General features: G+C 43.1%; 1 pseudogene; it reads left to right on the top strand.

Annotated features, from left to right (window-relative positions):
• The first annotated feature begins 503 nt into the window (after window positions 1-503).
• On the top strand, window positions 504-1,064 carry LOC147458999 (uncharacterized; annotated as a pseudogene).
• Window positions 1,065-15,732: the final 14,668 nt, after the last annotated feature.

The following is a 15,732-nucleotide window of genomic DNA, read 5'->3' as shown; positions in this document are numbered from 1 at the left end:
CTGATTGCAAACAAGAGCAAACTGAGATGCAAGGCGTTGATTCAAATTGTTTTCAAGTGTTTATGAAGTTCCTTACAACTCAAAATGATCTTGAAAGTGCTCAAATTGAGGAGGAGTTTATTGATTTATTTGTTTTACAGCCAAACTCATATTTTTATGATGTTTTTGAGGAGGATCTTGAGCAAACTAATGTAGGTCTGCAAAATTTGTGTAAAGACGATGCTAATACTCTATTTTATATCTATGAATCAATCCAGAACCAAAGGAAGATCAAATTGATTGTTTCTTGAGTTTGCAAAATCAAGAAAGTGGGTTTTGGAGCCTAAATTAGATTTTGAAGTAAAGTATCAGTGTTCTAAGATGTTGCAGACGTTGAAGAAACATTGCTTGATGATTGCAAAGAGGTTTTTTCATCTTGAACCAATTCTAGGTCATTATCATGTAAAATCTGATTTGTTGGAAGTGTTATTTGCTTCAATTGGTGGCAAAAGTTGATTATGGAGATGCATACCAGTTGTATGAGCTTATTCTCAAACTCAAAAGTTGTAGATATTCAATGTTTTAGAGTTTTTTGAGATCAAATTTCTATGTTTGAAGTGCACATTGCTGATTTTTTTAATGTAGAAGTTGCAAATCAGATTGATGACTTAGTGGTCCATATTTCATATTGTTTAAATCAAATTTTGCAGATTGATGATCAAGCAAAGAGGGTTTTTTCCCTGGTTTCGCAAAAGTCAAGTGGAAATCAAAGGGATCTGATATTTTTGATGTTTTTCATGATAAAATTACAGAGTTTGCTGAGTGGAATGATTGTTACATATGAAAGCAGTTTTTTTGTCTCAGATTTACCTAAACCGCTTGATTTTGAAGAACAAATATTTATGGATCATGTGGATCATCTTTTATTTGGATGTTGGGAGCATTATGTCTTTATGCACATGTTGTTTAAGGCTGAATACACAGATTTTCAAACTCAAGGATGTTTGAAGATACAAGAGGATATTCAGGGTTTGGTGCTTGGATTGCAAAAACCTGATTTTCAGAGCCAGATTCTTATGTTTTAGAGGTTGCAGAGGCTGATTTTGCTAATGTTTACTTCATGCTCTTGGAGAATGGACATACTTATTCAGCTTTGGTTTCCTAATTTTATTTTCTATGAGTTTTCATATGATATAATCCTTTGGGGAATGTTTGGGCGATGTTTAGTTTCTCTCTATGATGTATTTTGTGTACCTTGGGTAAGTACCAGGCACTACACTTTGCTTCATATGAAGATGCTAGCATTGAGTTTGTCATAGTGTTGTATGGTGTATTTTTTAATCTTGGATAAGGTTCCAGGCACTATACATTATGCCATATAATAACTAGGGATTTTTGAGTTTTACCAAACACCGATCAAAGTTTTTCGAGCAAGCTATAGTCCGAGCGAGTTTCTTAATTAGTGAGCCTTTTAATAGATGAGGCCGTTCCGAGTAGAAACAAACATGCACACTGTCTAATTGTGGTAGAATAAACCCGCTTGTGTCAAGTTGTGTAGCTTTGCTTCTATTGGTTTTCTTCCTCAAACCTTTATTTAAACATGCACTTTTATTCTTTTATGCTAGGCATATTGAGTTACTACTGCCCTTATGTGAATAGGAGGGTGGAATGCAGGGATAGGGAACCTCGCTTGAAAAGGGACTTAAATTTCCTTCAAGCTTCAAGGACGCATGCTGGCATGCGGTGAGAGAGAGAGAGAGAGAGAGAGAGAGAGAGAGAGAGAGAGAGAGAGAGAGAGAGAGAGAGAGAGAGAGAGAGAGAGAGAGAGAGAGAGAGAGAGAGAGACAGAGAGAGAGATAGAGAGAGAGAGAGAGAGAGAGAGAGAGAAGAAAAAATGTTGAAGCAGATAACCATTGCGAAGATCAAGTTCAACACCTTCGATGTGAGGTTTGCATTGGCTGTGGAGTTTGTAACATAGTGCAACTCCAAAAAGGCAACATCCACCAGCAACCCCAAGTGCCACGTTCTTGTCAAGGGACGTACATATGTGACCACTCTCCTTGTTTGCGTTACTTACACCAACGAAAAGGATGAGAGCCTCAATTGCTCAGTCCTTGGTGCTGAAGACATCCACAAATCCATATTTAAGCAATCACATGCCATTGATATCGAGAAAATGTTCAAGGAGGCTGGTTACCCCTTCTTGAAGAGGTAACTCACCAAGAATACTCCCTTCCGGTGTATGAAGGAGATCGTATAGAAGTAATGGTGTCTCTGTCTCTTTCTCTTTCAGGTATCTTGGGATAGTTTTCTGCGACGTTAAAAGTCTCTTCTTCTTCTTCTTCTTCTTCTTCTTCTTCTCTCTCTCTCTCTCTCTCTCTCTCTCTCTCTCACACACACACACACACACACACACACACACACACATTGTTGATGTAATATCCACATGCATTGCTTTCATAGCAAGATAATATTCACATATACTCAAGATGCCAAATTTTGCATCTCAAGAAAAACACTGGTTGTACTTCCTCATACCAATCCACTACTTTCTTGAATTTTTCAATAAGCCATTTGATTGTTAGTACTGTTGCAAAAATAACATATGTACAATATTCATGTATAGATATTCCAAGATTACTCAAATGAAAAAAGATGGGAATGTCTCTCAATTTTGCATTTGAGGAGAACCCCATTGCAAGCTTGTGACATCCCTCATACCAATCCACCACTTTTTTGGATTAGTCAATATGCCATTTGAAGGGTACTCTCTGACGTTGGCAACTCACTTACAATTTCCAAAGCTTCTTTGAAAGACAATTGAGCGACTCAAAGATGTGGTGAAACCAAAGTCCCAAACCTTGCTAAGGAATCATGCCCCCTTAAGTTACTATGTACATCCTGATCCATGCCAGCATCATTGCCAAATACATAACCATCTTCAAAATCATTATCAGCATATTCATGTCGTGTTGTACATCCTGTGTAGCAGCACCCATCATTTGCTCATTGTTTCTCAGTCGGCCTTGCTCAACAAACTATTCTTTCGCACTACACAACCAAAACCTTTGGCGTCATTTGTTGAATCATGTAGCTTTCTTCCATCTAAAAAGGGTCTAAAAACCCCATAGATCCAAATTTTCCTACCAGCTATTTTTGGCACTGATTCAACTTTGTTTCTCTCCAAGCTACTTCTTAACTTTGAGACAAAGCCCTGAAGATCCTAGATCTCACTGTGTTAAATTGATCTCGCTTTCTAGCTCGACTATCACGCTTTGCCAGCATTGCTTTCCTTTTTAAAAAGTACTCCGGTGCCTACAAATCATCATCAACAAGCCTTGCAAATAAGCCTACCCTGCATTTTGGTGCTCTATTCAAATTCAAGCATCGTTTTGATGTGTCACACATCTACCATGGCTCGGTGTCTATTGGCCCCACACATCAACTATAGCCTTACCACCATCAAAAAATACTATCTATTTGGAGTCTTATCGGCCCCCTCGCTACACGCTGTAGTGATTCTCGCAAAGGCAATTTGCACTACACGACATCTAGCCCACCTTCTTCGAGTTTTTTTGGGATTATTTTCAACATCAGTGATCTTGCACGGCTTTGTCCTCCATCGATCCCTCGGAGAGGGACTTCACAAGCGAGTCCCTGCAAGAGAGGAGGTGATGTGCGTCTTTGTGGGCCTCTTGCACTTTACTGACACACGACGACGTGGATGTTGAGTCACCTTTAATACTCTTCTAATCTAATTTATATAATGGAGAGATGGTTCTCAAGAAAGTGCCATGTGGAAGCTATAGGTTAAAACACATTTTTTTTTCATTGAAAAAACAGGTTGCGATGGTGCATATGGAAACTGCGCGACTGCAGTTCATGCAAGAAAATTGTGCAAAGAGATTGAGCAGCAGACAGTAAGATTCATGAAGTAAGTGTCTCTCTCTCTTTCTCTCTCTCTCTCTCTCTCTCTCTCTCTCTCACGCTAGAGCATGGAGACAACGGTCCTCTAGATATACTTTGTCTTTGTATTATTTCCTGCATGTCTTCTCCTCAAAATCCAATTAAGTCTTCTTAATCATGTGTTACTTTCATTAAGTTTTGATAATGGCTCTCTCTCTCTTTCTTTGGAAGACGCCACAAGGTGAGGCCTGAGCCGTCCTTAACACCCTCTTGGCGGCTTCTCTCTCCCTCTCTCTCTTTCTCTCTCTCACTCACACACACACACACACACACACACACACACACACACACACACACACACACACACACAAAAGGCAGAATTTTCATAAATGAGAGAAATGATATCTACACTTGAGAAGGTGGGAAGAGAGATAGAGCAATACTGAAGTCTCATCTTTTGGATGACAATGCGAGCTCGAGGACCATTCTCAATGAGGATGATGAAGACGCCGATCATGGTGCAGCTCAAGATGGGCTTGAGAAACCTCTGAAGGATGAGAGAATGGAGCAGGATGGACCCTAGTAGAATTGTAGACTCAGAGCGAGCATGCGGCGGAGGTTGAATGGTGGCAGGCATACAAGAATCATGTTTTGATGCTTGCATTCAGCCCATTGCCGCCAACAAAGGTGGCGGGTTGTGTACTAGTTTCTTCAACACTCCCAAAGCCGCCATCAAAAAAAGTATCAGCATTCGTGTCCTCCATTTAAAACTTTAACAACCAAGAAAAATCTCTCCCTCTCTCTAGCACTGCGCGCCGGCGCGTGCCCTTGAAGGCAGTTCAAAGAACATCAAAAAATGCACACACACACTCTGTCCTCTTTCTCACTCCCTCCCTCTCTTGGTCACGTACTCTCTCTCTCTCTCCCTCTCTCTCCCTCTGTGTGTGTGTGTGTGTGCGCGCCCTTCAAGGCAGTTCAAAGCACATCAAAAAATGCACACACACACACTCTGTCCTCTTTCTCCCTCCCTCCCTCTCTTGGTGTCATAATAATCAATATCTAATTCCCCTAAATGATTTTCTCATATTAAACTAATCATTTAATGTGGGGAAGGCCAGGGGAGAAAAAGCTAGAATATTGGTTAAGCTAGCAGACCGGCCACAGTAGGGATCCAAAGGAGGGAAAATAGGGATCCAAAGGGGGGGCCATCTGCAAAAGATCCATGTGCAACAATGGGCTAAAAAGACCCTAAGGTTCAGCCTATTAAGACTTCCAAAATGCTAAGGTTCCAAAATTCAAAGGTTGTGTCCAAAGGTCAAACCTAGGGAAAATTGGATGCTTTGTGTGTGCCCTAAAAGTCTTTGCACATCCCTACATGGGAGGGGGAGAGCCCTAAAGGTAGGGGATGAGAGAGAAAGCCACACACACACACAGAGGCTCCCTTTACACAAAGGGAATGAGGGACACATGTCAGCTCCCTAGGCCAGATGCCCACAAGGTGTGCCCAATTTCTATTGGATGACCCTTGAAGTGGACCAATGAGAATTAAGCTAGAGTAAATCTAGTTTAATTAATTTAAAAACATTTAATAAAAGAAACCAATGAGAATTAAGTCTCCTAGAAGACTATTGGGCAGTCTCCCAAGGGGTCCAATGAGCATTCAGGAGCCCCATGGCTTGCCTGATTCCTATTGGCCAGGAGGCAAAGGGGTCCAATGAGAGTTTAGTTTAATTATTTAATTACCTAAAGCTCTCACAAAAGAGGAAAGGGGGACACATGTCAGAAGGCTATCACTTATGCTGCTTAATTGTAATTGGCTTGACTTGGGGAGGGCCAATGAGGCTTCAGCAAGAGCAATTAGCAAGAGGGCTCACCCAAGAGAGAGAGAGGGGGCTGATTTTTGCAAGGCATTATCACACACACACTCACACAAGCTCATTTGTGAAGAAAGAGAAGATTATCTCTTCCCAAGCTTTAATGGAGAACTCATCACCTACTCCAAGCTTGTGAGATAGAAGCCTACATCAACACTCTCTTGGCATGTGGATGCAAATCCAACCAAGAGCCAAGCTTCAATGAATGCTCATCTCCTCTACCAAGATAATTACTAAGCTAAGCTATGCTACATATGAGTGATTATGTGAGGAGATGTACATCTTTCTCGTAAGATACTCCTTCCTCTCAATCTACTCTCATACCCTACTAGCTCTCACCATCTTCAAAGGTGTGTGAGGTCTTGGGTCTGAGAACGGGGATAATTCAAGTTGTTTTTGTTAAGTGTTTTGCTTAGTGCATGAATTTTCCATCTTCATTGCACTAGCTAGTCTTGAAGGGGCACAAAGAATTGTATTGTACAATGTCTCTCTTGATGGGAGAAACCATAACACAAAGCCTTTTGGAGGGGGGACCGGCTCCATGCAAATCCGGTCCTCAAGTGTTGTCATTAGCTTAATTTCTCTCTCTTTTGAAATTATTGTCGATGCTAACTAACTCGGTGTTATGCTTTTTGTTGCTCTCTCCACCCAAGCACTCTTGTAATTCTTATTAGGAATCTATTCTAATGAAATGCCCACTATGTTCATGCTAATTTCCGCTACACATAAGTTATTAGGCCATTAAATGCTACATTGGTATCAGAGCTCAAGGTTTCTCTTTTCTTGCTAAAGAAGGGAGGTCCTCAAGCTAGCTACAAATGGTTGGTATTATTAATTGCCTGTGAGTAAGTAGAATAGGGATTTTTCAGCCTTGCAGTGCGCCTGCCTTCGTGCAGTTAACGGGGCATCACCGTCGAGACCTATGGTCTTAATCGTGGAGTCCTACGGGGCTTGCCTACGGCTTAACCACTATTGAGCTATTAGAAGCTTGACGGGAGCCGGTGCTGTGTTGGTGTCGAAAGACCCTCTCTTCTATTCCTTGCAATTAATGGTATTCGAGCCGCGGGTACAGTAGCTTGAGTGCTTTTTCTAAAGGGGTAAAGAGGAGTAGAAACTAGGGCTTGAAGTGCCAAAGTACACCTAAAAAGTTTACACCTAAAAGTTGTTAGAATGGCTGACAATAGTAAAGAGAGTGAAATTAATGTTGATAACTTTGATTTTTCTCATGAGCAAGCTACTAATGATGCTTCAATGCTTGTTAACTATCTTGTTTCTAGGCTTCAACAAGCCATGGGCAATCCATCTCTCCAAAGTGAAGTGCAACGGTAGCTCCGTGCTCACGGGATTCTCCAAGCTCATCACCATGACGAGAGAACACCTAGGAAGCCTCCTTGTGAGACTACCAAAAGAGGTGTGTCTCCGATTCGGGAAGAAGAAGAGAATCCATATGAAGGGCTCAGGAATTTACTTCTTGATGATGCATCTCCTTCCCAAAGGAGAACTCAAGAGCCTCCACCGAAGGAACGAGAAAGAAGCGAGTCTCCCGCCACCTCGGCGGAGATGGCTCCACGAAGACGGCGGGCTAAACGCTCTCCATCACCACCAAAGTGGAGAAGGCCATCACACTCTTCTCCACGCCATAATTCCAAGAGGGATGATAAAAATCAAGAGAAGAAAAAGGCGAGAAAGAGGACACCCTCTTCTCCATCTTCTTCATCCTCTTCCTCTTATGAAAGCTATGGTGAAGACGACAAAGATCAAGACAAGAAAAAGGCGAGAAAGAGGTCACCCTCTTCTCCACCTTCTTCAAATTCTTCACCTTCTGAAGAAAGTGATGGTGCAACCTTTTAACCATCAAAAAGAAGAGTCCATAGGAAATCCTATGCCGCATGAAAGAGGTCGTCCAAGTTCAAGAAATTCAAAGAGGGAGGGAAGAGCATCTCTTTACTTACCTATGATGGTACCTTTGGTGCTACGGACAAAGTCTTGGCCTTTATCCAACAATTCGATGCGGAGTTTGGAGATGAGGGCTTCATGGAGTCCTCTAAGCTATGCCATGTAGCTATGCACTTTCAAAAGTCCGCAAGACAATGGTGGTCTAGCCTACGAGCCAACAGTGAAGCTCCACGAACATGGAAAGCTTTAAGAGCTTCCATTATGAAGCAGTTTTTGGCCACCGATGCCAAAGACAAAGTACTCACCGAATGGCGAAGCTTAAAGCTCTCTCCCAATGAATCTATCCACAAATATGTAGACAAGTTTTGGGACCTACAACTCAAAGCCACTGTCTTCAAAAAGTTGGATTTTGGAGAGCAAAAGCAACAATTTTGTGTGGGCTTAACCGAAGAAATGGCGGAGTATGTCAACTCCCAAAGACCATGTACCATATCGGCGGTAATACACCACACTATGGTCGCCTCTCAAATCAATTTCCAAACGGGGGCAAAAAGAAATAATAAGCCCCCGGAAAACAAGGGTTCCAATGAGACTAAGGGGAAGGACAATGTCCAAAATTCTCCTAAGGGCAACTCCAACAAAGCTAAAGAGAAGGGAGTTTACAAAGGTAAGAATAAACTCTCTCCTGAAGATCTTGAGCGTTATTGTAAGGAACAAGGGCATGCGTACAAGGGCATGCGGCGAACAAGGGCATGTGTACCGCGCTTGTCCCCAAAAGAACAACCGCCAAGATCCTCCTAGAGCTTCCTTGGTTGAAATCCAAGAGGAGGAGGCTCACCAAACTCACCACAAAGGATCTCCTCTATGCCATGCTTGGGGAAAGGTAAGAGAACATGATGCTTTTATTCTCTTTGACCCTGGTTCTACTCACAATTTTATATCTATAGAGTTGGCCACCAAGCTAGGAATACAATCCTACGAGATGGGAGATTTCCTACCCGCAGACAGTGTCTTCAAGGGGCAAGAAGCTTCAGTCACTCCCTTAATCGGGAAATTGAGGCTTCATGTCCAAGGCTATGTGGACAAAGAGGACTTCTTTATCTCTCCTCTCAAGCATGAGGATGTAATCCTTGGGGCACCATGGTTTGACCGCCTGGCTGCCGATGTTAAATTTCCTGAAAGGAGAATCTCCTTTAAGTTCAGGGAAAAAGACATGTATATAGATGCTAAGGAAATGGGTAACACCATCCCCATTGTACATACACCAGCTTTCAACAAGTCAATAAAGAGCTCTATTTCCGTTTTCAGGAGTTTTTTGGAGCAAGGGATTGCGCATATGTACATACACATGCATGGTGCATCGAATAAAGGATTGCCCAATTTCCATAGCCAGGTGGTTACGTAGGGCCCACATGTGTACAGGTAGGACAACATGTACATAGTGCATCGATTTTCACTATCACTAGTACCAGTGTGTTTTTTCTACAATAAGGAGGAGTTGTTAGCACGTAAAACTTCTCGAGGAAGCTATCCGCGGGCCGACGACGTGAGGTCAGCAGGTGCGTCAGATGGCATCTAGTGGCGTCAGGAGGGCGAACGAGGTCAATATTTGCACGCGGATGAGGACGGACACAACGTGGGTGTTTTCTGGTGAGAGTTATGCAGAAAGGTCATCATTAGGACCACTTTTTGGGGCCACTTCACGTGGTGGCGAGATGCATTATTGGAAAAACGCTGAGTGCCAAGTGTGCGAATGATGCAAAAAGGTGACAACTATGCACTGTGAGGTAAGTTTCTGGCCTGTTCGGGGTCTGTTTGAGGTCATCTAAAAGGCCAAGGGTGCCCAAGTAAAAAAGCGAAGTGTGGGAACTAAAAAAACAGAGATAAGACCAGAAAAAACGTGGAGAAGAGAGGAGGAACAGCCGCAGGTGTGTTTTTGCTCATTTTGGAGCCTGTTTTGGCCGTAAACTGCTCATCCGAGGTCGGATTTGAGCACTTTGACATTGTAGACTGGGGTTTTGGGCCGTTCCGTACGCGATGGCGCTGTCCATTTTGCCAAATTCCTCACTCTTTTCCTGCTGTTTTTCTGTGTAAGTTTCTTCTATGAGCGAAGTTTCTGCTCTAGTTTGTGATTGTATCTGGCTTATTTTACCCATATTGTGTGAGCTATTTGCCCCATTGGTGTTGGCCCAAACTCAATTGTATCTAAACATCATAAATTCTCCTCTTTTGATCTGAGTTTTTTTTTTTTTTTTGTGTGTGTGTGTGTGTGTGTCTGTGTGGAGTGGGAAAGTGGATAGTCTCTCTCCTCTTACTCCAGAGGTGTATTCCCTGTCTCGGCCAGGTGTGTTGTGTAAGCCGAGTGGTGCCCCATAGTGTGTGTGTGTATCTTCCCAAGAGTGTGTGTCGGGTCGTTATAGAGGCGCTGTGTGTGTTTTCATCCCGCTCACATTCTTTTGGCGCCCCCACGGAGGATCTTCTTCGAGTACCTTCTGCTTCGAGCTTCAAGCTTCGAGCTTCAAGCTTCGAGCTTCGGGATTACAGGTTGCAGGTTGCAGATTACAGATTACAGGTTATAGGGATAGGTACAAGTACAGGTGATTCACATAGGTACAGGTAGCTGGAGTTCAGTGTTACACTGACAGTGGGATTCAGTTGCAGTTGCCGTGGGTATGCATCATTTGGCGCCTGTTTGAGCGCATTGTCTACTGGATTGTACGTTACTTGTGGAAACTGCCATTGTATGCATTTGTGGAGCCATACTTGGTTGTATTTGGCAGTCCCAGCCATTTCTGAGACTTGGTCTGGAAGATAGTCATTTCTGAGACTTGACTATACGCGATTTGCATTAGCCTTCGTGTGAGGGTCGATCGTGTGAGGTTTTTATTGAGCTGGGGGATTCTCAAATGTGGAGATCCTTTTGGTGATACAGGTAGCTGGAGAACCCTTTTCGTGACCTCGCCATAGGCTATGTATTAGTGATTCCTATTTGATGCTCGGGTTCTATTGTTGGCAGTTTATGCATATAGATACAGTCTATATTTTGGGTTCTCATTGCTCTACTTCTGGGGAAACTCTATCAAAATTTTTCCAAGTTATGATGGCTGGTCTTTTGGTCTTTTGAGCCATTTTATGCTGTTATGCTGCTGAAATTTTGGCAAAATCAGAGGATAAGACAAGTGTGCTTTCTTGGGAGCTTCATGGTTGGCTTTAATGGATGATCAAAATGGCCCTCAGTTCACTCCTTTTCATTTAACTCAAAGAATTCAGATTAATGTTCATGTGTCCAGGAAGATCTTTTTCCAACAGCGCATAGTCTGTATGTTTGGGCCAAGAAGATTGAGAGAGATCCTGGAATGTCCTTTGCCTGTTGTAATTCCGATGATCAACTATGAAAACTCATTTGATGTGCATGTGTTTGTTCTCATCTAAAGCTGAGCTCCATTGAAGTTTCCTGGGATTGGGTAGTGAAAAGTTTTGGGTTCTTGCACGTGTGTTTGAAGGGGTCCTCTAGCCATGGCCTTCTCTTATCCGGAGTTTCATGGAAGAAGTGATGAAGATGTGGAGGACTTTTTGGAAAAGATGGAGGTTGCCTGCATTAGCAACCAGATTCATGAACCGGCGCAAATGTTACGTCTTCTCCAAATTTGTTTGAAGAGTGATGCACGAGCTTGGTCCAAAGAATTTGAAGAGGAGTTGCGTGTGGCTGATCCACCTATAAGGTTGAGTTGGGACAATCTACGACATGGGTTGGAAGTGGAGTTTGTGAAGATAGAAGATCCTGACAAAGTGTGGCAAGAAGTACAGGCTTTGGTGCAAAAGGAAGGTGAGCCAGTAGATGCGTACATACGTAAGTTTTCATTGGCATGGGAGCGAATGTGCAAGGCCTTAGCACCACAGGTACCCCCGCCTGACATGATGAAGAAGGACAGGTTCTTAGCTGGTCTTTGGGAGAATATACGTTGGAGAGTGGAGCTAAAGAAGCCTAGGACATATGAAGATGCACTAGAGGTAGCAAGGAACAAAGAGTGGAAGCTGACGAAAATGAGCCAGTTAGGGGTGGAGTCTTTGCCCATGAGGTTTGAATTTCAGCCTATGGACTCTTTACAAGGTCGTATGTCAGGGGTTCATCATGAACCAGTGGTTCCTGTTACTACTAAGGTTATGCCAGCAGTGGTCACTACAGCAGTGCAAGATGATGGCCTAAGGCACGACATGAGGCAAGTGGTTGATTTGATGAAGAATCTCAGCCGAAACATGCTAGGTCAAGTGGGAAGTAATCGAGGTCGAGGGCGGTTTGCAAATCAGCCACGAGGTGAAGAAAGGCCTAGGAATGGTGTTGGACAAAGCAATGGTAGGTTTTGGAGGCAGATGCCCACATGTTATAATTGTGGAGAGTTGGGTCACATCAGCCCGCAATGTGATAAGCCACCAAGGATGGGGGGAGACATGTATCCATTGCCAAGAGAGGTGCTAACTAGGTCAAATGATTATGGCATCGAAATTAAGGGAGACGAAGGAACCAGTGGACTGACCCAGGAGGAAAAAGGGAAGACAAAAGTGCTAAGTGTAGTCACCTTGGAGAAGGCATCAAAGCTAGAGGATACATTAGTGATGCCTATTGGGAAGAGGACCACAGAGGAAAAGGAAGGAAGAAGTTCCCCAGGTCCTAGTAAGAAGAAAGGAAAGAGCCATGAAGGCGAGGATGTCAAGGCCAAGAGGAAAAGGAGAGCTCGTCGAAAGTTTCATGTTTCAGATTTTCCACTAGGGGATAGGCAATTAAGCTATGACTTGAAGGAGGATCTGACGAGCAGGAAGGAAGATGTTACTTTTGGGCAGCTTATAGAGATGGTGCCTAAGCTAAAGCGACAGTGGAAGAGGATGGTTAACCCAATGGAGAAAGAGCCAGAGAGAGGTTCAGTGAAGGTGTTGGCAATGGACGAGCTACCAGACATTTGTCCAATAGTAGATGTGTGGCATAAAAGGAAAAATTTGGGACAAGGTTATGTGGATGGCGGAGCCCAAATATGCGTCATAACACACTCATGCGTTGAGAAGATGGGTCTCACAATGGCTGGGGTGTCAGGGTTTCGGATCAGATTAGCAAACCATCAAAAATTAAAATGCTTGGGTGTTGTAAAGAGCTTAGAAGTGGAGGCATATGATGCAAAGGCAGTGGTTGATTTTCATGTGATGCCAGCAGGGTTGGGAGAATATCCTATTATACTGGGCAGACCATGGTTACGTGCAGTGGGAGCTGTTCAAGATTGGCGACATGGTACGATTAGCCTCTATGGAAAGACAGGTACCAAGAAGCTTTATAATATGGACACAAGGAAACGATTAGAGGAGCTTTATGAAGATGAGGATGAGTCTAGTGATGAAGAATCTTCCACGGTGACAGATGAGGACAGTGATAGCACTACCAACAGTGATGAGGATGCTGATGTTGCATTTCTTTTGATGGATAAAGAAATCCAGGAGATTGGTTTAGTTGCATTTGCGAATGAGGTTGAAGATGAAAGTGAAGGGCCTTATGAAGTGATTGAAGGGCTGATGCAAACCAAGGTTGAGTTGTCAAAGAAGCAAAAATTGATGACACAAATGATCAGTGGAGACCTCTCAACTATGGAGAAGGATATATATTTGCACATGCTGGCTAGTTTTCCTGATTTGTTCATTACTTCATATGAAGAGATCAGAGGGTTCAAGGACGAAGAGATGCATATAGAGCTGAAAGAAGGAGCTAAGCCAGTGTGGCAAAGGCTAAGAAGGATGGGTCAAGAGCAAATGGAAGCCTTGTGAGAAGAGGTGGACAAGTTATTGAAGGCAGGGTTCATAGTTCCAGTGGAGACCACAGAATGGGTGAGTCCAGTTGTAGTCAATCCAAAGAAGGATGGGAAGTGGAGAATTTGTGTGGATTTTAAACCCTTAAAGGCAGCCACTAAGAAGAACCCATATCCTCTTCCATTCATCTATCAGATCTTAGATTCAGTGGCAGGTTATGAGAGGTACAGTGTGTGTGATGGTTTTTCAGGCTATTTTCAATTGAAGATTGCTCTTAAAGACCGCACAAAGACAACTTTTATTACGCCATGGGGCTGCTATTGCTACACAGTATTGCCATTTGGGTTGTCAAATGGACCTTCCTTCTATCAAGAGAGAGAAAATTGGGTGTTGGAACCATTCATTGGTAGTTGTGTTAAAGCTTTTATGGATGACTTCTGTGTTTATAGCAGTAGGGCTGAACACCATGAGAAGCTGCAGATGGTATTGGCTCGATATGATGAATGTGGAGGACAACTAAATCCAAAGAAATGTCATCTAGCACAGCCAAGGGTGAAGTTATTGGGCCACATGGTGTCAGAAAATGGCATTGAGGCTGATCCAGACAAGGTTAAGTCTATTATTCTTCTTCCATCACCTACGAGTACGAAGCAATTGGCAACCTTTATACACAAAGTGAAGTACATGGCATGGTTTATTCCATTGTCTTCGCAGCTTCTTTATCCATTACAGCAAGTGGCAAAGCATGATCCATTGCAATGGGATGACAAGTGTGAAGAAGTGTTTCAAGAGGTGAAAGAGGTGTTAGGGGGGTTGTCAGCCATGCAGGCTCCTGATTGGGAGAAAGTTTTTTATGTAAATCCATCAGTAGGGGATGATGCCATTGGAGCCATGCTATTGCAAAAGGGGAAGGGCAGCCATTATATGAGGCCAGTGTATTGTGCAAGCCGAGTGAAGTTGGTAGCGGAGAGAAAATTATCGGAAGTAGAGCTAGTGATGGCCAGTGTAATATTTGCTTGTCGACGATTTTGTCATTACTTGCTACCACGGCCTTTTGTTTTCTTGACGAGTTATGCCTTTTTTCCACAGTTAATTAATGGTACTAACATGTCAAATGTGGTGAAGAAATGGGTAATTGAGCTGCAAGAGTTTGAGTTCTCTTTTCTAGTGGAAGATAGTACAAGGGCTACCCTAGCTGATTTGTTGACCTACAAGGAGAATCCCCTTATTGTTAAGGAAGAGGTGGTGAGAAAGGTAGTTGAAGAAGTGCCACAGATCAGCAATGCACATGTGTTGTTCTTTGATGGTTCATACAGAAAGACCCATGATGCAGCTTCAGGGGGTATAGCACTTTATGATCCAGAGGGGAAGCTAGTATGCAAGAGAGGGTTCAAATTGGATGCGCATAGTAACAATGAGGCTGAATATGCTACATTGGAAGCCGGATTACACATTTGTTTGAAGCATGGGGTTCGAAGGTTGAGCATAAAAGGTGATGCCTTGTTAGTGGTGAAGCAAGTGCTGGGTGTGTGGAAGAGCAAGAACACCTCATTGAAGGAAATGTGCTTTAGAATTAAAGGCCTGTTAAAAAAGTTTGAAGCATGGAGCATCAGACACATTGAACGTGCTCAAAATGGAGAGGCACATGAAGCAGCTCAAGGCATGATTGGGGAGCTATTCGTGTTGAGGACCAATTTACCTCTTTATCATGGCCGGGAAAGTTTGGCTCAAGAAGAGGAGTTTTTGCTAACAGGAATCATTCCAAAGGAGATTCAGAAGTCTAAGAAGTATGGCTTTGTGCGTAGAGCATACAAGTACAAATTGATTGGTGATGTCTTATACATTAAAGGGGCTGATCTCGTGTTGAGACGCGTACCTTGGCGGGAGGAGCTTTACAGAGTGTTGGAAGAGAATCATGAAGGCGCATGTGGTGGCCATTTTGCTCTAAAGATCACCTTGCATAAGATTTTGCAAGAGGGGTATGTATGGCCTAGTTTGCACAAGGATGTTCACCATTGGTGTAGGTCTTGCAATAGGTGTCAAGCATTTGGGAAGAGAGTGTTGAAGCCAGAGCTACGAAAAACCATTATGGTGTTTGATGTGTTTGAAAAGTGGGGGATTGATGCAATAGGCCCGTTACCTATCACAAGCAGGGGCAAAAGCTATATTTTGACGACAGTGCACTATCTTTCTAGATGGGCAGAGGCTATAGCAGTAAACCAGATCACTGCAAAGGATGTGGCAAAATTTGTGTATGATGAAATATGTTGCAAGTTTGGGGTGCCATTAG

This window comes from Adiantum capillus-veneris, chromosome 4 (assembly GCF_014529385.1).
Source record: "Adiantum capillus-veneris isolate H3 chromosome 4, ASM1452938v2, whole genome shotgun sequence".
In the NCBI taxonomy this organism is placed as follows: Eukaryota; Viridiplantae; Streptophyta; class Polypodiopsida; order Polypodiales; family Pteridaceae; genus Adiantum; species Adiantum capillus-veneris.
This window is presented reverse-complemented; position numbering and strand designations above follow the sequence as displayed.